Source organism: Panthera leo, chromosome A1 (genome assembly GCF_018350215.1).
Source record: "Panthera leo isolate Ple1 chromosome A1, P.leo_Ple1_pat1.1, whole genome shotgun sequence".
Lineage (NCBI taxonomy): Eukaryota > Metazoa > Chordata > Mammalia > Carnivora > Felidae > Panthera > Panthera leo.
In genome coordinates, this window is record NC_056679.1 from 126,832,756 (window position 1) to 126,855,829 (window position 23,074).

The following is a 23,074-nucleotide window of genomic DNA, read 5'->3' on the forward strand; positions in this document are numbered from 1 at the left end:
TCCAGAAAATGAATCCACATGCAGGTATTACAACAACCTGGACATCATCCTCTTGCACCCTCTGTGGCACAAAATGCCAGTAAGAGCTGTAGTGTCTGTCAACAAAAGAGAAACTGCAAATAGCCATGTGGCAGATTTTCTGATGGGAAGGCTTTCATCACAGCTGCCAACTCAGGCTGATGCTTGTAGCCCTGAGTCAGGCTTTAGCTGGTAGCTACAAATGGGTACTTCCACGAATAGACACTGACCCTGTACTGGACTTTACTTACCTAGGAAATATAAATGCTTACAATAGTATGAAAGAACCTGAACACAAGATATGTCAATTTGAACATCTAACCATCATTTCTTTATACCAAGGATTATACTGAAGAGCCATAACGTCCAAAAGTGAGCAGGGAGTCATTCTCCCCAGTACTAGCTTGATAGAGAATTACAATCGACAGTTAAAACATTGGTTGCCTAACAGAGAGTAAAATAAAAATATGAAGGGCTTGTGTACATGCCTTCATAAGTGGGTGCTAACACTCAACATGAGTGGGATTAAAGGGGTATCCTCGCTGGATAGATTCCTTCATTTTTCTTGTAAATCAGGAGAAGAGAGAGCAGGGAAGGATGGTATCATCTTCCCTAACTCACTTTTTTTTTGTCCTTTTCTTACCTGCTGCAACAGTCATATGACCAGGGCTTTAACTCCAAGGGCTGGAAACAGATGATTCCAAAGCAACAAAATATATGTATTATACCTTTTTGTCAGAATTCCTTAAGGCCTGATGGGAAAGGATGTGCCTTTACCTAGTCTCACAAAATCGGGACTAACAGTAATTGCAGCTATATTGCCCAATGGTCAAAATAGCTCACTGGCTCTCCATGTAACTTTATTTTATGTAAAAAGAATGGATTAAGTGGGAGGTTCTTGCGAGAGTAGTATTGCTGTCTGCATTTCAGATCAGCAAGGTGGCCAAATCCAAAGTCCCTTCCAAAGGAGGATTTGGGTATCAACAGGAAGAGGAACTGTAGCTTAATGAAGTAATGAATAAATGAGGTACATAATAAAGGGAAGCCAGTATTACTTTATCATCTCAAAAGGGGATCAGAGCAAGAGAGTATTGTGTCTTAGCTCAATGATATATATAGATGTATATATGCTTCAAAGAATGAACCCATTTGTTTGTGGACACCACTCCCACTTTTGGAACCTGAAATACTGAAGGAAAGCCTGCAAATTTGAGGAAACTTGCCTTGGGGTATTTTTTTTAAATTATTAATATTTAAGAGATTATAACTAGTTAAATATGGTTAAGTGATTAATTTAAGTGGTCATGTACTTGGCTTAATTTAATTTTTAATTTCTAGTATAATTAACAGTGTTAGGTTAGTTTCAGGTGTACAATATAGTGATTCAGTAATTCCACACATTGCTCAGTGTTCCTCATAAATACTCCTAATCCCCTTCCACAATTTCACCCATTCCCCCACTCATCTCCCCACTGGCAACCACGTGTTTATTCTCTACAGTTAAGCCTTTTTAAAATATTTTTATTTGTTCCCTTTTCATATGGTAATGATGGGCTGGAAAGATGATCAATCACTGTATGAGATGCCAGTAAGGCACTAGTAGTCTAGTCATTTCACTTCTGTATAATTTTGCTTTAAATGTGTGGCCAGAGGCAATGGACTACACTGTTAGTTAATTGAAAAAATAAGTAGACTCTGCCCAGTTCTTGGCAAAGAGCTCCTAAAAGTCTTCTAATTTTCTAGGGGTTATGGGAATTGGGTAAATCTTTTGTTGTATTGAAGGGACTGAATAGCCCTACATTGCTTCCTTCAGAGAGAGGGTGGGAAATGGAAAGGAGTTAATTGCTCATGACTATAGAGCTTCCATAAAAATCATGGAGCTATGGGGTATGGAGGGCTTGGAAGTTGGGGAAGTAGGAGACTGGCACATCCAGAGACGAGAGCTCGGCATTTCTTCCTCGCCTTATTCCTTTCTTCCATGCACATATCCATCTTTACCCTTTAGCATGTTTTATTATAATTAACCAGCACAAGTAAAATGTTTGAGTTGTGTCAGCCACCCCAGCAAATGAATAGAACTTGAAGAAGAGATCAGTGGAATCTCTAATTATACCTTGCAAGTGGTGTGGTGCTGTGGCAGTTTTGTAGGCCTGAGCTATTAAGCTGTGGGATCTAACGCTATGCAGGTAGACAAAGTTAGAATGGAGTTAAATTATAGGATAAAGTGTAGTCATAGACAAGTGCTTAGGATGGGAAAAGTCCTCCACCTGGTAACTAGAAGTGCACAGTAAAGGATACTGACAGGCAAGTAACTCAGAATAACTTGGTTTTCCCCCACTAAGGAAAGAGGAAAACTGGGGGTCCAAAACATACCCAAAGGAAATGAAAACAGCATTTCCAGAGATAAATGCACTCACATGTTTACTGCAGCATTATTCACGATTGTCAAGATATGGAAACCCAGGTGTCTATCAACAGATGAATGGACTAAAAAAAAAAAAAAAAGATGTGGCCTATTTACACAATAAATTATTCCCTAGTCAGGATAAAGGTGGTTATCCTGCAATTTTTTTTGACAACATGGCTGGACCGTGAACATATTATGCTAAATGCAACAAGTCAGAAAAGACAAAGTAGTGCTGAATATCCCTCAGATGTGAAATCTAAAAGGGAATGGGTGGGTTGGAGGAACAGCATTTAGGCGGTTTCAAGGTATAAATGTGCAACAGGTAGCAAGTAAGCCATACAGAACTAACACACAGTATAATGAATATTAAAGTATGGTACCATAATTACGTAACGTGATAAATACTGCTACAATGGTGATCATATTACAGCACATCAATGTATCAAATCAACATGGTATACATCATAAATTCATATGTTTTTATGTCAAATGTATTCAATAACAATCCAAGATAATAATTCCAACTCTGTGAGTGGGGCAAACAAATTTCTTTCAAATGAGCAATGAATGAACTGAGAACTAGGGTACAGCTCATCTACAGGCAACTGAGGCAGACAAGCTCACAAAGGAGACTTGACAAGGGGTAGCCAAAGACATGGATACAGAATGGGGCAAGAGTGGGACCCAAGGAACCAAGGGAGGAGCCAGTTGATACATGAAGAATGATGCACTACACATTGCTGAACGATGTAAATAAAATAAAAATAAAATTAAAAAAAGGTTTCCAGTCACTTTCATAAGAGAAGTTTTAGAGTAGTGAAGATAAGTACTTCTGAGTACTTTCAAAGAAAATACAGCAGAGGCTAATTGAATGGTGACAGTCTAAGGAGCGTTCCCCCCTCAAAAAAAATAGAGGCTTATTAGTTATAGATTAAGGAAAACACCAATCAAGTTTGAAGATACAAGTAAAAGTTAATATCCTCTTCATCCAAGTAATATTCTCCCACTTCTATTCCTATCTCCTCTACTCCCACCCAGGGCACGTTATTTTCAATACAACTATCTCAAACTAATTCATTTTGTCTTTTCCTCAAGTATTGCTAATCTCTAGGACACAGAGTTTCCAACAACTGCTTGTGATGAAACCAACAACACTATTTCTGAGGTCCACATTGAAAGACAACTTAAAATGATTTTCTAACCATTTTCAAACCAACCAAGAAGTGCACTACCTCATTTTAACAGTGATGAATACATAGAGGCCAGGAGTCAACCAACAAGTAGGTGACAAGCCTAAATGACCTAAGGTTTTCAACTGTAGTTTTCACCAAATCACAGATCCATTCCCCAGATAAGCACAGGCTATCATGTTTCTGCAAGGTTGGCAGCTGCTCCTTTATGCTTTTTTCCTCACTCATATGCATCTAGTGGAATCCACTTCCTGTGGTCAACATCACTTCAGAGCAAGTGTAAATTAGCATCTGTCTTGGCACCTTTCTGCCATTGCCCCTATTCATACAAATGAAAAGTCAAAAGACAGGAGTCAGCTAATGGAGATCAAGCCAAAATTAAAAAGACATTTAAAAATAGAACTTGAGAGGGAGGAGTGGTGTTGGTAATGGAAATCCTGGAAACCGATGCATAACTATAGGCTTAACAAGGAAGAAAATGGCCTTCACAAGAGAGCATGTGTTGACACTTGAGCTAAAGGGGAAGTTTTGCAAGGGGAAGCGGGTGGGGAGGAAGAATTTCTTAGAGATTTGATGCAATGGCCAAGAAATCGAAATATGGTTAAAAAAAAGGGGGGGGGAGTCTTTCACTGAAAAATAGATGGTGACAGGAATTCCCATCCTTCAATTGCAAACCGGGTTTTGTCAGCAATACAAGATTTTTATGTATTATCAAAAATTAAATGAAACTTGAAGACATCTAGAATACCTCCCTTTGTCCTTTCCTGGAAAATACAGTACCTCTTAAGGCATACTACACATCAACTGGTGCTTGAGTTTCCTAAGGTTATCTAGAACTCTAAACAATTTTTTTTCAGTATTTGCTTACATACTCGTCTGCCTTTAAATGATAAAGATCTGGAAGATTTTCTTTGTATTGTTGGTAGAAAAGGGAAAACTCTTTAAGTGCAGTATTATATTTTTAAAAAGCATAGTGAATTTATGGAATTTTTAAAATAATTTTCATTTAATTCCGAGGCCTTCTTTGTCAATGTAATGATCGTAATTTGAAAGAACTAACCCCTGGATTTTAAATATCAGTCATTTAATATCAAGACCACCCCTAAAATCACTCCATGACCTTATCATAAAAACCAATTACAGTTTTATGGTAATTCCAATCTTTTCCTCTAGGGACATTAATGTGCATTATTTTATTCATCTACCCCAACAACTTTTATGTTAGAGCCTTTTTGTTTCAGGCATGTGAAGTTCTTCTCCATGAAAACTGCAAGTTTACAGGGAGGAAAATGACCCAACCAAAACAAATACTGGAGGAAAGATCCCAGAGAGAAAGGTTTTCCAAGTTGACTCTCCACCTCTACCTTTACTAATCGGAGCATCTGGTGACCAGACCCAGGATTAATTTTTTTTTTTTAAGTTTCTCAGGTGCTTTACATGCTATCCAATACTGTCAATTGCATGCACACACACAAATCCCAATAGGAGATAGGCAACAACATGTTTCTATACAGCTTCCCACAATACAGAGCACATGAGAACTTTCTTTGCCCTCAAAGCCTTGCACCTATTCAAGAGTCATTACAGTTGCCCTTCCACCTGTGCCCTATCCTTCACCAACCAGGAATTATCAAGTCACTGAGTAACAGCTGCCTTACTTACATTAGGCTCAACATCTGAGCGTGCAAATTCAGCCAGAGGCAGAGCTACTTAAGCCATGGCAACATTGTGAGAAAACAACCCGCCAAACAAACCCACAATGTATGATGCCTGAAAAATTTTCCCCTTTATCTCCTCTTCTTTTCAGGCAATTTGTGATTTCTAACGGTGGCCCATGAGGATGAATTTGCCCATTCCCCTTGTAACAGCGTGGAGACATTGAAGTAATTTTCCCACCCTTGGTATTGGTGGGGTGAGCTCTTCACCACAGGTAAACTCAAGAGTGGCAGAAAGTGCTCTATGCTCTAGGAGAAGCTCATTCACATTCTGCACAGACTCGGTTGGTTGGTAAGCACCCCCCTAATGATCCCATATCCTCATTTTCATGCTTGTATTCACATTACAGTGCATCTGTAACAAATTACAACATGCTTAGCTTAACACATCACACACACACATTATCTCACAGTTCACTAAGCAGAAGCCCTACTGATATCACCAATCTCAAATTTACCTGTTGGCAGGACACATTCCTTACTGGAGGCTCTGGGTATCAGTCTGCTTCCCAGCGCATTCACATTCTGCGAGGAATTCAGTTTCTCTTGGTTGTAGCGTAGAGATCTACAGTCCTTTACCATCACTCAGAAACCAGTATTTACTCCTACAGCTAGTCTGTGTATATTCCTACACAATGGAGAAAGCCCTGGGAGCTTCTTTCTAGTCACTGTACACGGACTTCATGTCTTAGAGTTGGCAACAGCACCTCACGTACCTTGCACTATCGAGAAGCTCTCTGACTTGCCTTCTACCATTTCCCTGCACCTTCTTTCTCAGGCTGCCTCTTATGCTTTTAAGGGGTCAGGTGATTTCATTGGACCCACTTAGAGAACCCAGAATAATCACCACACCTTAAAGTCTATAACCTTAATTACATTTGCAAACTCCTTTTGCCCTGTAATGTAACATATCCACAGATTCCAGGCATTAAGGAGCAAATTTATCTTTAGGAGAAGCCATTGTGATGCCTAGCACATGCCTTTGCATAACTCCCTCCCCTTAACTATGGAACGGTTAATGCCAGTCAAAAGCAACAGAGGTTATGAGATGTCACTTCCAAAATTAATTATAAAAGGAATGCAGATCCATCTTGGAGTACTCCCTCTTTCTTGATCCCTTTCTCTGGGGATGCCACTTGCCATGTTGTGAGGCAAACACACGAAGAGGTCCATGGGATTCAGCTTGGGAGCAGAAGCAGATCTTCTTAGGACTGGTACCAGCCAAATGAGTGACTTTGGAAATAAATCTCCCCGAGCAGAGCCTGGAAACATCTGCAGGTCCAACCAACATCTTGATTGAATATTCGTGATAGAACCTGTGGCTGACATGACCAGCTAAGCCACTCCCAGATTCGTGATGCACAGAAACTAAAATAAGGCTCGTTGTTTTAACCTGCCAAATTCTAGGGGCGCCTGAGTGGCTCAGTCAGTTGAGGGTCCAACTTCGGCTCAGGTCGTGATCTCATGGTGCACGGGTTCGAGCCCAGTGGGTTGGAGCCCCAAATCCAGCTCTGTGCTGACAGCATGGATCCTGGAGCCTGCTTCAGATTCTCTCTCTCTCTCTCTCTCTCTCTCTCTCTCTCTCTCACCCTATCCCACTCATTCTCTCTCTCCATCTCTCAAAAATGAAGAAATGTTAAAAAAAATAAAAATTAAACTGCTAAATTCTGGAAGTATTGGTTATGAACTTGGGACATATTAACCTTGGATTTAAGAAGACTGATCTCCATAAACAGAGGGAGAGAAAACATGGAGTATGTGTAATGAATGGCCACAACTGAGAAAACAAATATTGTCCCTCTCTTTGGTAGCTGTAGCAGTGTACCTGGCAGTGTTTCTCAAAGTGTGGTCCACGGACTACTTACAGTAGAAACACCTATGATGGTTGAATACATTGCAGATTCCTGGGCCTTCTACATTAGAAACTCCAGGGAGTGAATGTGCCTTACTAATAAGCTTCTCAAGCGGTATTTATTCTCATAAAATCTGAGAACCACTGATGGCGATGGTTAGGAATGCTGACTTTGAACAATCTGTGTTTAAATATCAACTCCTTAGGAAATTTTAACTGTTTTGTTCCTTCAGAATCCCCAGCACCTAATCAGCACCTGCACATAGTTGGTGCTCAAAAACTGTTTGTCAAGTGAACAAGTGGCTGAATAAATGACCAAAGGCAATTGTCTTAATTTCACTGCTTTTCTTAATAGAAAAAAAATTAAATGAAGACAGTGACCCCTATTTTTAAGTGCTGTTGTAAGAATTAAATGAGCTGATGTGTGTGCAATGCATCGCATGGTGACTGGTACCCACCACACAAAGTGCACACTGCGTGCAGGTGCTTGCGTTGCTATGGTCATCACATAAGTGTGACAGCAGCAATGACCCAGAAAACCCTTCGCTCTCAGAAAAACTCAGCAGTTATAAAATGTGCTCTCTGTGAGCACTTGTTGAGATGAGCACTGGGTGTTGTATGTAAGCCACTTTCACAAATTATATTTTAAAAATGTGCTCTCTCTGCTTGTTGAAGAGATGCTAGGCAAGCATGCAAAGAGTGAGGACACATTTTCAGAAGGTTCAATTTCAGAAGGACACATTCTTTAGAAGGTTCAAATAATCTTTTCCAGCAAGGCTGTGAGGGGCTCAAAGGCCTGACATAAGGAAATATGATTATGTGCATATTCTGATTTATCCTCTGCTGCGTCCTTCCCCCCTGCCTTGCCTCCCCCCTGCCCCAACAAGGAATTTTTCTATTTCTGGTCCAATACTGCTGCATGTTCACTGGCTTCCAGCATGAAAGATATACCAACTGCTCTCAGTACAGTTTTGAAAACACTTTAAAAAGAATTCAGACTGAGGGGCGCCTGGGTGGCTGTCAGTTAAGCGTCCGAATTCAGCTCAGGTCATGTTCTCATGGTTCTTGAGTTCGAGCCCTTCATCGGGCTCACTGCTGTCAGTGCAGAGTCCGTGGGATCCTCTGTCCCATCTCTCTCTGCCCCTCCACACTCACGCTGTTTCAAAAATGAACATTTATTGAAAAAATAAAGAATTCTGACTGAAAGGTGCTCTGTGAATACAAGGTAGCAGTGATATTTGGAAAAAAAAAACACACACAAACTTTTATGTAATTTAATCACTTCACCAGAATTAAAATATTAGAGCCAGTGACATTTAATTTGGCTTAGGATTTGATTAATATGGGGTGTATTCATTATCTTGACCATGTTGCCGATTACGTGAGTGCAGTGATTTTAAAATGTGTTCACGGGTTCTCTGATTCTCCTCCCTTCAAGGAATGGAACCTAATTCCCCCTCCCTTGACTGTAAGATGCTGTTAGTGATCTAACAAATAGGAAAAAGAGGAAGTGATGACAGACTTCGCAGGCTAGGTCATAACACACTGCAGTTTCCTCTTCTTTGCTGTCTCTTGGATCACACACCCTGGGGGAAGTCACTTGCCATTGTGAGGACATTTAAGTAACCTAAGGCATCCTGTCAACAGCCATGAGAGTTAGCCATGGGGGAAACAAATCCTCTGACCTCAGTCAAACCATCAGGCATCTGCAGTCCTTCTAACATCCTGCCTGGAACCGTAGGCCCTGAGTCTGAGGCATGCAGGTAAGCTACTCCCCAATTCCTTATTCACAGAAACTGTGGGATGACAAATGCTTGCTGCTTTAAGCCACTAATTTGGGGGGTAATTTGTTACATAACAATGCATAACTACGGCAACAGGTATATACATATGTCAAATTTCTCCCATTATACACTTTAAATATTTCCAGCTTATTAGTTCTTAGTTGCAACTCAATAAAACACAAAAAGGTAAAAGATAGTAGAAATACTACAATTTATTATTGAGTGGAAATTTTGCTCTTTGTAAAATGATCAACGTGCGGATTAAAGCCAGGTATAGAACTGGATTTTTGGTAAAGCAGACCCCCTGCCCCACAAAAAGAATTCCAGGAAATAATGATGCTACCTTATCAACTCCATACTCAAAATAAACAGCCAGCCATGGTCGCTGGATTCCTATCCCTGTTGGTTGTCAAGATATTTTCCTTATTCACCTCACCACCCCTCATATGCTAAAAAGAAAATTTGAACAAAACAATTTCTAATAGTGGAGATGCTTTAATTAAATACAGTCTAGTTTTGATTATATATACAACTGGAAGCAAGAAATAGCTCTGGAGTGACACAAAATTCTGTTCAGTTATGGAAAAGGCAAATGTCATAGGAAGGAAAGAGTGTAAATATAATGCAATGTATATGTATATAAATTTTAGATAGATGATAGAGAATTTATAGAATTGCATTTTCTAGGTTATCTCCCATACCAATATTTGTAATGTCTATATTATAGTTCATTGCCATCTAAATGCTATAATTTGTATAAGCAATTCTCTGTTATTGATATTTTCCTCATTTCTAACTCTGTGGTCATCCGTAATGCTGTGATAAGCATTCCTTTAGCTAAAGCTTTACTTGCTCCTCTCTTCAGGGCAGATTTTGAAAGTGAAAATTCAACGTGTATGAATGTTGTTAAAGCTCCTATTACAAATTACCAAATTGCTTTCCAAAAATATCAGGTCAATTTACAGACTCATTGACATGATATAAGAATTCCTGTCTCACCACATTCTTGTAAGCATCGTGGAATTTTTTTTTAATTGGGCCATTTATTTTTCATGAGTTTCTGAGGTATTTTAAAAGAGTTTTACTATCCCCACCCTGCTCTTTTACAATTTGGTTTCCTTCATGGAAAACGTGTTCATTTGATGATAACTCCTTTTTCATGTATGGTAAGGCCTTTTGGTTGCCAAGATGTAGCACCTAACAGAATGTAGTGACCAAATCTCAAATAAATCACTGAATTAATGAATTCACTAATTCTTATGAAGAGCTAAATTTCTAAAACACTTTGAATAGAATAATATAAAAGCAATAGAAGTCCAATGAACAGATTCCCTTTGGAGGCTAAGTATCTGCCCCTTCCTATTTAATGAAAACAAAAGGCAACTCTCTCATAAACTAGACCCAATGAGGAAAACATTCAGTTCCCACGGACAGCTCTATGAGATGCCAATGGACAGTAAGTTCTTTTCTACCAGGAAAAATCGCATTTAAAATTTATGGGAAAGTTATATAAAAGTAAGAACAACAACAACAACAACAAAAAGTATACCTAATTAACTTGAGTTTGGGGCATGCACAATATTTTTCAACAAGATTATGATCATCAGACTTACCATGTAATGGTTACTTAACCTTGTGTTTTCATGAATTACCTCATTCAGTTCATACCAAAGTCTTCTGAGACGTGGTCTCTACTATCCTCATAGATAATAGGATGTGAGAAACTTTGAGACATTAAATAACTTGTCCAAGTTGACAGATGCCATAAGTGGCATTTACAGGCTTCACAGCCACATCTTTCTGATACCAAATCCTGTACTTTTCCTGTACATATTTAACAGAGACCCAGTGCATGGTTTTGTTAGGCTGTTTTTTGTCAAAGCTATTGGATTGGAGGCAGCATGGCATAAAAGAATGAACAAACACAGGCTTTCCAGCTGGACATTCTTGGATTTGAATCTTGCCTCTATATACTAGGTTCTGACTCCTATGATCTTCAGTTTGCTTATACTAGCGTCCCCCATTGTCATGTGACTTAAATGATTTAATGTCTGCCACAGTGCTCAGTGTGATACTCAGTACCTACTACAGGTTATTATATATATGATCCAAAGAAGACAAGAGTAGAAAGGAAATTTGTACTCAATTACCTCCACCAGAGGGCAGAGTAAGAATTACTGTGTCTTTTTCTGTGCCAGTTTTTGATAAGGAAAACTAGAATGTGATGTGAGTGCTTAATTTAAATAACAGTTACTAATCTTTAAATCTTGAGGGTGCTATAACAGACTTAAAAAGAGAATAAATAGCAATATAAAAAGGGAATACATGAACAATAATAAACTGAGTATTATTTTATATTCTCTAAAGTACTGAAGCAGGAAAGTTTGATAGTGAGGAAAAACATGAAGGCATTATAAGGACTTTTACAGTTTAAAAAGTACCCAGCATCCTTAAGCTTATTTTAGAATACGCTATCAGGATAAATCATCATCCAGCTCATTTCCAAATATATGATGGTTAATTACCTTGACAACAATATGATTTACGGGCAGATTTAATGTAATTTTTATTTTTTATTATTTTAAAAAGTTTAATGTTTATTTATTTTTTGAGAGACAGAAAGAGACAGAGTGCAAGTGGGGGAGGGGCAGAGAGAGAGGGAGACACAGAATCTGAAGCAGGCTCCAGGCTCTGAGCTGTCAGCACAGAGCCAGATGCAGGGCTCAAATCCATGAACACAAGATCATGACCTGAGCTGAACTTGGATGCTTAAAGGACTAAGCCACCCAGGCGCCCCAATTTTTATTTTTAAAGATGTTCTGGGGCACCTGGGTGGCTCAGTCGGTTGAGCATCCAACTCTTAATTTTGGTTCAGGTCATGATCCCAGGGTCATGTGACTGAGCCCCTGCTTAAGATCAACTCTCTCTCCCCCTACCCCCCCATTCACTCCCTCCCTCCCTCTCTCTCTCTCAATAAAAAAAATTAAAAAGTTTAAAAAGAAGTGTTCTAGAACACTTGCTTGTGGAATTACTTTTCAAGCACTGGAAATAAGTATAGACAAATCCATCCACATTCTTCCCAGGTTTTTGTTAAAACAACCTTTCAATGGAATGAAATACAGACATATTGAGGAATTTCTCTATAGCCATAGCAGACTCAAAAGAAGATGAAATTCCTTTGACTATAGCAACCTAACCACAGAAGACTTTATTTTCTGAAAATGACCACAGTAGTATTTCCAGTCCTGCTTGCTTCTCTAGGAGTTTGTCACTTACCCAAGAGGTGGGGCCTATGTCCCCTCCTCATGACCCTAGGTAGGCTATTACTGTTCCAATCAATAGAATATGGCAGAAGTGATGCTAACTTCCTTTCAAGCCTGGGTCATCAGAAAGGATATGCTGGGTCCATCTTTTAGGGACATTTGTGTGCACCCAGTGAGGAAGCCCAAGTTAGCCCATGTAGAGATGAACAGATGCACACACATGCGTATGCATTTTCTCTCTCTCAAAATAAAAATAAAAGTAAAATAAAAAAATAAAAAGATGTGCATTCCTAAGTGTGTTTTAAAATGGATCTCAGACTCAATTTCAAACCACCATAAGACAAAGAAAAGAAGCTTTTTAGTCCCTTCCCCAATGTATCTTTATGGGGACAAAAAGAAATCAGCATATAAAATCTTAATTTCACTTTGTAATCAAAGATGGATTGTAAAAAATCAAAAGCTAACAATGTTCTGCATGCAGGATCCTACACTTTAAAATTGTTTATTTCGGTGCCTTTTATTTTCTTACCTCAAAATAGATATAGATTGCATGCAGTAAAAACATTGAAAAAAACATCATTCTCTTTAAGTTGAAAAGTTCTGGGTCAAATTAGGAAGAATAATATAAATAATAGGACACACACTGAGGCAAAAGAATGCTATTGTGTCCTTCTAGAAACCACAGAAGCCAAGAAGCCCTTCCGTGAGCAATTGGGAAAGTAAAGGACAAACTACATCTTACTCAGGCTCGCCCAGACCAAGGTGGGAGGAAATAGCATACTTAAGTAAAAAGCCTGCTAAATATTTAATGAATGAAGATTATAAAACTGTTTCTATCTTTATAGTTTTGATTGCTTCCTGCCTTTTGCTTTTCTCTCTTCCTTTCCTCCATAAAGCAAACACTCCCATGGCTATAACTCTCCTGCTCCAAAGTGGCCAAGGCCCAGTTTGGCAACTGCCTGCCCTACCTTTCCTCAGCTCCTCAAGCCAACTTTTCTTACTAGCCAACTCCTCAATCCAGCTCTTCTAGCTCGTTTAAAAACATTCTCTCTGTGGTAATGGCATCTTCTGGTCACTGAGGCTTGAAGCCATTAATTGCCCTATGCCCACCTCCTCCTTGTTCCTAATGCCTGGTTCACACCATTTCTCCCACTGCTATCAGCCTACAACCAGAAGAGAACACAAACATTCGGTGCATGCCAGCTGCAGGGAGCCTGGAGGCATTCCCATCCAGAGCCCCCAGTTCCCAGATTTATGACCATATGGAAGTTATTTAACCTCTGTGAGGCTCCTTTTCCTCATTAACAAAAGAAAGTTGGTAATAACCATTCTTACCTCAGTGAGTTGCTGTGAGGATTAAATTACATAACACACAGAGCACTAGACGAGTAGACAGTGGGTCTTTGCTACCTTTTCAATGTAGGGCCTTATTGGGGCGCCTGGGTGGGTCAGTTGGTTGAGCATCCGACTTAGGCTCAGGTCATGATCTCATGGTGTGTGGGTTCAAGCCCTGCTTCAGGCTCTGTGCTGACAGCTCAGAGCCCGGAGACTACTTCAGATTCTGTGTCTCCCTCTCTCTCGGCCCGCCCCCCAACTCATTCTCTCTCTCTCTCTCTCTCTCTCTCTCTCTCTCTCTCTCTCTCTCAAAAATAAATAAATGTTTAAAAAAATTAAATAAATGTAGGGCCTTATCATTACACACCTGTACCTCTGTATCATCTTCTTTGCTGAGATGACTCCTTAATCCTCCAATGCCACTTGCACATATCCCAAAGATTAAGTCTAATCTCACTCCACTGCTCCCACGGTGTCAGTGGTCCTCAGCTAATGAAGAGGCTTGATTCACGTCCATCAGCAATACCCAAAATAAGTCCACAGTCTGCATGTCCAGCCCTCACACAGCCTTTGCCAACCCTGTGCTCCAGCCCCATCTATTCTCAGCTGAGTCCTCCTTAGCCACAGCCACATTCCCTCTTTTTGCTCCCATGCCTCCCGCCATGTGCCATTTCCTCCCCCTTCTTCCCAAATTCCTTATTTGACTCTGATATATTTCAAAGAAATAAAAAATATATAGCAGAAAATAATATAACAAATGTACCCTCCACCCAGTGCTATAAATTCCACATATTTTGCCACACCTATGTCACATATCCTTAAAGAGATAAAACATTACAGATGTATCTGAAACATGTGCATGCCCCTCCCCTGATCCCCTAACCCCTCAAAAGCTCCCTATAGGCAACCAATGTCCTGGATCTGGGGTATTTGTGATTTCCTTGCACTTTTAAAATACTTGTACTCATCAAGAACAAGGAAACTCTGAGATACTGTCACAGAAAAGAGGAGCCTGAGGAGACATGACAACTAAATGCAGTATGATATCCTAGGTGGAACCTGAAGCAGAAAAAGGAAATTACGGAATAATGAAGAAATCTCAATACACTATGGACTTTAGTTAATAATAATGCATTGATATTTATTCATTGTTTGTAAAAAATTTACCATACTATGTAAGATAGGATATAGGTATATGGGAACTATCTGTACTATTATCATTTTTCTGTAAATCTAAGTTTATTCTACCATTAAAAGACTATATTAAAAATATTACCTCCTTAGCCATTGAAAACATATAGCATTGTTCCAAATGTTCTTTAGGTTTTCCAATCTGTATAAATGATATTACATATGATTATAACTATATCATTATGCATTTTATTACCCAACTAGCTTTTTTAAGTAGTCTCCAGTGCCCCACCCTGATTCCATTCTCTCTCCTTCTTCATGACTCCGTGCCCCAAATGGTGACTTCTAAGAGTTGCATCTTCAGACTTCCTTACCTCTTGCTACTGGTTGAATTTTTCCATTGGAAAGCAACAACATGAGACTGGAAAGTGTCAAAAGGGAAAATATGACACGGTAGGCAGAAAAATGACCCCCAAAGATATTCTGATCCTATGCATCTCAAATAAACCTAAACTTACGTCTTAAGAATTCTTACCAATACTTCTCAAACTCTTTCCAAAAAACTGAAGAGAAAGGAACACTTCCAAACTCAATTTAATGAGGCAAGCGTTATCCTGGTACTAAAGTCAGACAAGGACACTACAAGAAAAGAAAATTACAGGACAATATCCCTGGTTAATATAGATGCAAAAATCCTCCATAAAATACTAACAAACTGAATTCAAGAGCACATGTTAAAAGGATCATACTGCATGATCAAGTGACATTTAGCCCTAGGATCCAAGGATGGTTTAACATACGCAAATCAGTAAATCATACCACATTAACAGAATGAAGGATAAAAAAATCATATGATCATTTTAATAGAAGCATAAATAGCATTTGACAAAATTCACTTTTCTTTTATAAAAGAAACCCTTAACAAATCAGGTATAGAAGGAACGTACCTCAACTTTTAAAAAGATCCTATGTGAAAAGCTGTCGCTAATATTATACTTGATGGTAAGAAGTGAAGAGCCTTACCTTTAAAATCAGGAACAAGACAAGGATGCCCACTCTCCCTGCATCTATTTAGCATAGTACTTGAAGTCCTGGCCACAGAAATTAGGCACAACAAATAAACAAATAAAAGGCATCCAAACGGAAGGAAATAAGTAAAATTATCTCTCTTTGTCAATGATGTGATCTTATATATTAAAAAAAAAACACTAAAGACTCCACCTAAAAACTGTTGAAACTAATACATAAATTCAATAAAGTTGCATGCCACAAAATTAACATACAAAACTCAATTTGTTTCTATCTAAACATTAACAATGAACTATCCAAAAGAGAAATGAAGAAAGCAGTCCCATTTATAATAGCATCATAGACAATAAAATACTCAGCAATAAATTTAACCAAGGACGTAAAAGATCCGTACACTGAAAATTACAAGATGTTGATTAAAGAATCGAAGAAGACACAGAGGCGCCTGGGTGGTTCAGTCAGTTGAAGTCCCGACTTCGGCTCCGATCTCGAGGATCATGGGTTTGAGCTCCGCAATGGGCTTTGCGCTAACAACGCAGAGCCTGCTTGGATTCTCTGTCTCCCTCTCTCTCTCTCTCTCTCTCTGTCCCTCCCCTGCTAATGCTCTCTCTCTCTCTCTTAAAAATAAATCAACATTAAACATTTTTTAATGAAAAAAAGAATTGAAGAAGACAGAAATAAATGGAAAGATATCTGTATTCCAGATGAGAATAATTAATATTGGTAAAATGCCCATACTACCCAAAGTGATCTGCATTTTCAATGCAGTCTCTATCAAAATTCCAATGCCATTTTTCAAAGAAATAGAAAAACAGTTCTAAATCTAAAAGCAGTCCTAAAACCACAAAAGATCCTGGATAGTCAAAACAGTCTTACCAAGCACAAAAAAAAAAAAAAAAAAACAAAAAAAACTAGAAGCATCACACTTCCTGGTTTCAAAGTATATCACAAAGCTGTACTGATCAAAACAGTATGGGAATAACATAAAAACAAGCATGTATACCAGTAGAATAGAATATAGAGACCAGAAACGAAACTATACATGTACAGTCAACCAATCTTTGGCAAAGGTGACAAAAACACACTATGTGGAAAGGATAATCTCTTCAATAAATAGCATTGAGAAAACTGGATATCCAGAAGGGAAAAAAATGAAAGTGGATTCCTATCTTATACCACTCACAAAAAATACTACAAAATGGATTAAAGACTTAAATATAAAACCCAAGCCCATAAAACTTCTAGAAACAAATATAGGGAAAAGGCTTGTTGTCGCTGGGCTTGGCAATGACTTTTTTTGGATAAGAAACCAAAAACACAGGCAACAAAAGCTAACATAAACAAGTAGTCCTACATCAAAGTCAAAACAAAACAAAACAACCCTCTGCACAGCAAAAGAAACTATCAATGAATTGAAAAGGCAACCTTTTCAGAATGAGAGAAATATTTCAGACCGTATGTCTGATAAAGGGTTAATATCCAAAACAGGGAATAGTCCAATTAAAAATTAAGCAAAGGACCCAAACAGAAATTTTTTGAAAAAAGACATACAAATGGCCAGTGAAAAGGTGTTCAACATCACTAACCATCAGGAAATACAAATCAAAACCACAAGGAGCTATCACCTCATACCTGTTAGAATTGTTATTATCAAAAAGACAAAGGATAATAAATGTTGTCAAGGATGTGCACTATTAGTGGGAATGTGAGTGGGTACAGCTATCATGGAAAACAGTATGGCAGTTTCTCCAAAAATTAAAAATAGAACAATTATGTGATCCAGCCATCTCACTCCTGGTAATGTATCCAAAGGAAATGAAATTGCTATTTCTAAGAGACATCTGTATTCCTGTGTTCACTGCAGCATTATTCATAGTAGCCAAAATATGGAAGCAACCTCAATACCCTCAGACCCATGAATGGATACACATAATGAAACATTATTCAGTCATAAAACACAAGAAGGGCATCATGCTAAGTGAAATAAGCCAGAGAAAGACAAACACTGTATGATATCACTTGTATGTAGAATTTTTTTTTAAAGTCAAACTCATGGAAACAGAGAATAAAATAGTGGTTTCCAGGAACTAGGAGGTGGGGGAAATGGGAAGATATAGGTCAAAGGGTACAAACTTTTAGCTGTTAGACGAGTAAGTCCTGAGGATCTAATGTGCAGCATGGTGACTTTAACTAACAACACAGGCAGTATTGTATTCTTGAAAGTTGCTGACAGTAGATCCCAAGTGTTCTCATAACCCTTCCCCCAACATATAGTTAACTATGTGAGGTGACAGATGTATTTACTCTCTTGATCTTGGTAATCATTCCACAATGTATATGTCTGTCAAATCATTGGGTTTGTATGCTGTAAATATATACAATTATATTTGTCAATTATTCATCAATAAACTTGGGAAAGAAAGAAAAATGCCAAAGCCTGAACTCACTATTCTCTCCATTCTCCCAGCCCTCCAGTACTATGAAATTCCTCCCTTCTCACCTGGATGGCTCAGTCGGTTAAGTGTCTGATTTCAGCTCAGGTCATGATCTCACAGTTTGTGGGTTCAGGCCCCGCGTTGAGTTCTGTGCTGACAGCTCAGAGCCTGGAGCCTGCTTCAGATTCTGTATCTCCCTCTCTCTCTGCCCCTCCCCCGCTCATGCTCATGCATTCTGTCTCAAAAATAAATAAATGTTTAAAAATTTTTTTTTAAAAAGAAAGAAATCCCTCCCTTCTCCAAGACTGTCTTGCTATTGTCCAGTATTTAGGCCCTCATTTGTGCTCTTTTATCTGGAAGGTCCTCCTTTTAACCTGCTGAAATTTCCCTTTTCCTAAGATCTTTGCAAATGTTGCCTGTTAAAAAAGAAGAAATCCCTTCCTCTTCCCTTCCTACATCGACCTCCTGCTGTGGAGCCATGACCATCATGCCAGGATATCTTCTCTCCATCCCTGTAATTTAGGATTCATTCCATGGCACTCAGATTATTGATCCCAGCATCATGCCAAATGTAGATGTCCATAAATCCTTGTTAGTTTATGGAGGATAGAGACTATGTCTTCATGATTATTCAAACCAACTCCTACTCCAGTCTATTTCTTCCTTCAATGATTCATTGGTTTCCCATTCTCTAAGAATACAGTCAAATTCTCAACATACCCAAAGCCTGTCTCCTCCCTGGTGACATCCTGGGCCACACTGTCCCCTCCCTGTCCCACGCCAGCCTTGTCTCTCTTGTCTTAGGACTGTTATCAGGCTGCTCATTCATTCCCTACTGTCCTCCTTGCTGCTTCACTAGAACAGCTCATATCCATCCCTCAGGTCTCAGTCTAAACTTCACTGCATTCACTTGTTCCTTCCACAGTATTCACTAGGTGCTTACTCTGTGCCAGGAATTCTCCTAGGCCCTGGAGATAGGGTAGGGAACAAAGCACACTGAAATCCCTGCCCTCATGTGGCCCACGTGCTTCCTCCAGGAAGTCTTTCTTGGTTCCCCCCCAACATATGCACACAAGGTCTGTTTCGCCCTACTGTGTGCGGTCACAGCACCCTGTCACAGCACTATGACTTCTCTATACCATGTATCCCTATTAAGCACACTTACCCAAGATCTATCTTCCTTAGTAAGCTGAAAGATTCTTGAAGGCTGGGTCACTGTGTCCTCTCTTTGTATCACCAATACGAAGCACCTTGTTAGGCACATAGCGGGTCCTCAGTAAATTTCTTGGATGGCTGCATAAAGAAATGAAATGAAGCCTTGCTAGACAAAAGAGGCAACATTAGTCCAGATTGCAGAGTGGGGAGGCCGTTAGCCCCTTCCCACCACGTAATGAGGTAACATAAGGAGACTGAGCCAGGACTAGAATGTGGGACACATGACTCCCATTCCAGGGCACTTTTCATTTTAATAAAATTGTAATGGAGAAGACAATGTGGGGGAAGGGACTTAGGGCAAATGAAAAGGGGAAAAACTTACTAAGAGAAGAACAGGCAAAACCGTTAAAACAATTTTTGTGAACCCAATGTAAAAGAACAGGAAAGGTAAGATGTGCCAACAAATAGACAGCTGGTGTGGGAAACTCCAGGAGGAGACAGCCAGCAGCAGCACTGTGCCTGTTTGTATCTGGGCCCCTTTCCCGCGACTTGGTAGGAACATTTTCTTCTCTTTGCTCTTTTTTTTTCTTGGTGATAGTTAGGCAGCCGTCACCCTTGATCACTCTTCCCAAGTGTTGGATGGCCTCCACTTGCCCCTCCATGTCCTCAATCTCTACCTTTCCTTACCTTGATTTATACTTGAAAGCCTGACCTCCATGGACTGCCTCATAGACTCCCTGGACCACTGGCTTCTAAATGCTCAATGGGAGGCTCCAGCAGGAAACCACAAAGTGGGAAGAGGGAGGAATTAGGGTATTTATTTACCCAGCTTCCCCAATACCAAGACACAAGCTGGGAGTGGCTGCCTTCCTCTGCATGAGACCACAACTCCTACAGCTACCAGTCTCACTACATTTCATTAACATTACCTGTCTTTCACATCAGATGGTAATGGCCTCCCACTTTTGCTAGCCCTCAGGAACTTGCTGGTTTCCCTTATTGTTCTCTGCATCCTCATAATTAGTTTTTCATTAAACTCCTGCATCACTTGAGACTGCCAAGAACTTAACTAATATTTTTGGTTTAAAGAATCCCCCACCTTCACCTCTTAGGAGGCAGAGACAGATTTCTTTACAGAAGCCCAGTCAATGCTCACCTTCCTAGCTTCCCTTGCCACTAGGGGAGAGGCATCCTACCCTGAGCTCTACCAACTGGGTACACCCATGTGAGAGTTTGAATCTGAAAGTGTGAAGCAGGAGGATTAATCCATTACGGGGAGGGTGCCCGAAGGCACAGCTAGATCCTAGATGCACAGGCTCAACGCCTCGTTTTGCAATCCTTGCAAAGATTCTGAGACCCCTCTGCTTAACCAAGCCAGCGTTGGATTCTATTGCTGGCACGTGAAAACCATGTGTGATACCGCCCTCTCCTGGACCCATTAATGTTTGAAGCCTGCCTGATTCTCTTGACTTCTTTTCTTATCTTTGAACCACAGGTTAAGTTTGATTTTAATGCTTCCCATTCTGCACTGGGGAAAAAAAAAATGCATTCTCTGCTTCCAGTCATTAAAGTTGATCTAACTTGACTTCTAAAAATCATCCTTATAAAAGCTGATCACATGGAAATCAGGAAAATAGAGTTAGGTAGTACACGGTCTACAGGAGGGCCCAGACCCGAATGTCCTCCTCTTCCTTGCTTCAACCCTGGCCTGATTCTGTTTGTTAGTGGCTGTAGGAGAAACTGGTCCTGACTTCTTGTGCTAGCATTCTATAGACATTAATCGTGAATAGCCACCTATTTCTGACCCTGGGCTCTGCTCCTTTCAAAGGACTCAATTAAGAACAAGAAGAAAACTTATGTCTAATAAAAACCAAACAAACGAAACCAACTAAAAAATGAACTAAAAAAAAAAAAAAAAGAAAGAAAAAGAAAAAGGAGAAAACTCCTTTTAAAGTAATGTGTCACCTATATCATACACTATGGGTTTCTGCTGTATACAAGAGAACACATGTGGTCATGTGCCCATCAGTGTTTCAGCCCAAAGGACTGAAAAATGTGCCCCAATTTCTCTTTGTTCACACGAACTGCTCAGAGACCGAATAGGGGGAATTTCATTTGTACCCAGAGATCCCTTACTGGGGATCCCAAGCCAGTCATGCCATTTCACATAGGGATCTCAATAATAATGAGTGTAATTTACCCATATCTAAAAAGTAGACCATATGATACATACTCACAGGAGTGGTATTCATGAACTCTTCTAATCATTATGCTATTTTTTTTTATGTCTTTGCTCTCACAACCCACCAACACCTAATATTCCAACTAGCAGGGGGCTTAAAATTCATCTGGTTAAATTCCTTCATTTTATAGATAAGGAAACTGGAATCCAGAAGTGTTAAGTGTCTCTCAGGTCAGACAGTTGCTAAGAGCCATAGCCAGATGCAAGCCTGATTCTTTCTGGCTTCCAAAGCAGTGTAATTTCAAACCTCAGGAATCCAACTTCCCAACTAACAGGAAAAAAGTAGCTTTAGGTCTTTATTTAATAGAAGGTCTTTCCATAACACAAAGATTCATTAAATTTTTCTACAGAACTTATTATCTATGGGAGAAATTTAGGAATGACGTGTTATTCACATTTTGAATATGAGAAATCTGAAGAATTAAAAAAACGCTTGAAAACGCCTTTTTCTATAGTAACAAATTGAAGCCTAGAACCTTGTCCAGGGAGCTGATCTTGTAAAGTGAACCATCTTTTGGCAGTGCATGTGGCTGCAAGTTCGTCTAACGTGGTGACTCACAAAGAAATCCAAGCACTGGTAGCAGATTCTGTTGTGTCCCTCTCTTTAAGGCCACATGACTGAAGTGGTGACGTTGGCATCCCGGGCTCTGTACAGGGCTTAAGAAGGGGGAAAGGGGCAATGCTGGGGCCTGGGCTCCAGAATATGGCTGTTCTGATTCATCCTGCTCCATGACTCATCTGTGTGATCTTCAGGTAACTTCTCTGTGCCTGCGTTTCCTCATTTGCAAAATGGGGAGACAACTGTGAGAGATTAATACATCTAGGATCCTACACGCATTAAGTGTTCCAAAAAGTTAGCAATTATTATTACCAACAAAAGGATCTAAAAGAGATCTAAGAGCTCACAAAGAGGTTGTCTGGGATTACCTATTCCTACGTTTGGTGGGCTGGACGTTTAAAGAGTGTTCTCGGAACAGCCACTAGAGGGAGCTGTCTGGTCAGACTGGAAAGGCAGAGGCAGCCGCCACACACAGCCCCGCACCTGCATCCTCCCTTGGCTTTGGCAAAATACAGGACCTCAGAGAAAACCCGAAACTGAAGGCCGAGGCCCACGGGATTTATAGATGGGATGTCCACCTTGAGCTCAGGGTTCTGTGCGAAGGGTTTTGGAATCGGTCACTGAACTGTCTCTGCTTCTCAGGTTCCTGAAGCTATAGTACTTCACCGTCGTCAGGACTCATTCGTGAAGACTGTTCCTGAAAATACACTGAAATACTTTGTAACAGGAATGAAGCAGGCGGTGCGTGCATGTGGACTCTCTCAGAGACAGGGAGAAAAAGAGAAGGGGGGTAAGAGTTGAATCATGGTTACCACTTCATAAATGCACCACCATTCTGCATTCCCCAGCAGCAAAGAAAAGGAGGGAGCTGCTGGGAGGCGCAAACCCATGGGAACTTCACCCATTGTGTGTTTTGGAAGACAAATCTGGAAGCTCAGGACCAGGGCCTGGGCAGGGAG